Source organism: Limulus polyphemus, unplaced genomic scaffold (assembly GCF_000517525.1).
Source record: "Limulus polyphemus unplaced genomic scaffold, Limulus_polyphemus-2.1.2 Scaffold1290, whole genome shotgun sequence".
Lineage (NCBI taxonomy): Eukaryota > Metazoa > Arthropoda > Merostomata > Xiphosura > Limulidae > Limulus > Limulus polyphemus.
The window spans coordinates 60,268-62,463 of NW_013666900.1; positions in this window are offsets into that span (position 1 = coordinate 60,268).

Here is a 2,196-nt window from a genome sequence, read left to right on the forward strand (position 1 = left end):
AAATCCAGTCAGATCTACAGGGCCACGTTCAGGATGAGAGTCCGTGCTAAAGGGGAGAGCCTGCAAGAGCTGGCACAGGACTTGGAAAGCATGGCACACAAGGCCTACCCAACTGCACCACCCGATCTCCTCAAGTGGTTGCTGAGAGATCAATTCGTAGATGATATGGACAGTTCACAACTTAAGATACAAGTGAAGCAAGCACACCCCTCTACCATGCAGGATGCAATGGCCAGAGCTCTCGAATTTGAATCCTACGTTAAGTCCAGCACAAAGGTACCGAGGTTGGTACAGTCATCTGGATTCAAGGCCAGAAAAGGTCAGCTTTCAGAGAAGTTTGAGGGACTTTGTTGGCACTGTAATAAACCTGGGCACAAGAGAGCTCAATGCTGGAAACTTCTACACAGGGGAGATGATACAGCAGGAAAGACTGCTACCCAGAAAGGCTGTTGGAACTGTGATGAGCACGGACATTCGAGGAGCCAGTGTAGGAGGAATATTACCAACAAGTCAGCCTCAAGGAATTGGATGTCTTTAATAAACCTATCACTAAAACTAGAACTATGTCCAAAAGAGTTAGGCGAATCAAAGATGAACCCACTTAGAATAACCATCGTTTTCTAAATCATAAAGCTCAGCTACAATATTCAAACGGTTTACACATTTTCTTTAAACCAAATAAAACTCTCTGTAATGCTTTGGTTCATCTAAAAAAATCTTGAAATACTCTGAGTACTGTGGTATTTTCAGATGAAACTTATTTCCGCACGAGTATTAGTTATATCTATTTTATAGCGGGATATTCGTGAAGGATAATTACAGATTAAATATGAATTTATCAAAACGACTGAGTTTTAAGTTAAGAAAATAAACAGATCGGACACATGTTGGAAAGTGAAACATAATATTTAATTATTTATGCAAAGCAAAAATACAATATGCATACTTGTGCAAAAACTGGAATATTACTTCTTACCAGATCACCCCTCAGTGGCATAGCCAATTGGAGAGCTTCATTTAAAGAGGTAGAACATAATTCACTATTAAATCTGTGAATTGATCACATGCCGATGACTCCACTGTTTCAGATGGAGAATCTGGATAGGATAATTGGCAAGTCTATCCAAAAGTTTCTTCTTTTCTCTGCTCCTAAACTTTGCTTTTGAAACTTTTTTTGGTGAATCACCCTGAATCTTTTATAAAGACAACCAGTAATGCTTGATAGTTATCACAGCTCTCAGCTAGAAGATTACCTAATGTTGTAAAACTGCTCCTTTTAGATAGGTAACAACAACAAAGGCTTGTTATACACTACTCACCAATGTACTTTAGAAATTTTTATCTGAGCCTGATATGTCTCCAACATTAATTTCCCATCATAACCTGTATATTTCTCAACTGGACGACGTTGTTGAATTTACCAGTTAAATTCTGGATCTGGATTAGGAAGTGGCAGAGTTAGAGTAGTCTGGGAAGGTCCTGCAGTCATAGCTGCTACAGAAATAGTGGTAACAAGTGGTATACCAAATGGTAAACCATATTTTTTATTAAATGGTGTTTTAGATTGAAATTCTTGAATGGATGCATACAGAGATGTGGTTAGTTTGGTCTAAGCATTTACAAACGTATTTTTCAATTGTTTTATTTTGTAATTGATGTTATAATCTTTCTGCGCTTTATTGATGCCTTTTTGCACTTCTTCAATTTTGTCATTACAGTTTTCCGCACTTTGTTGACATTTTTTTTGCAATTTGTAAGTTTTGCTGTTATAATCCTCCGCACATCTCCAATAGCTTCTTTGTTTTTGTCTTCATCAAGTTTATTTTTGTTCTTAATTCTTCGTTAAACCTTAAGTTTCTTACTTTTAACTCCTCTCTCAAATTCCCATCACTTACCATATTTTCCTTATTAGAAGTAGCACCTTTATATTAGTCGCAAGGCTGTTTTAGTTTTTGTACATACGTAAGTCGAATCTCTATATAGGTCGCACTTCTGCGATCTTAAAAAGTTCATCCTATTGCTATATGACATGTTTGACAGGAAAACATTCGTTTACAAATGCTGGCAAACTCAAAATAGCTACACTAACTGATGTTACCACCTGGATAATGGAGTCATTGAAGGCTGTTAGTGTATCATGTATCTTGAATGTGTTCAGGAAGGCAGAAATATTTCTTTTTTGTCAGTGAAGAAATG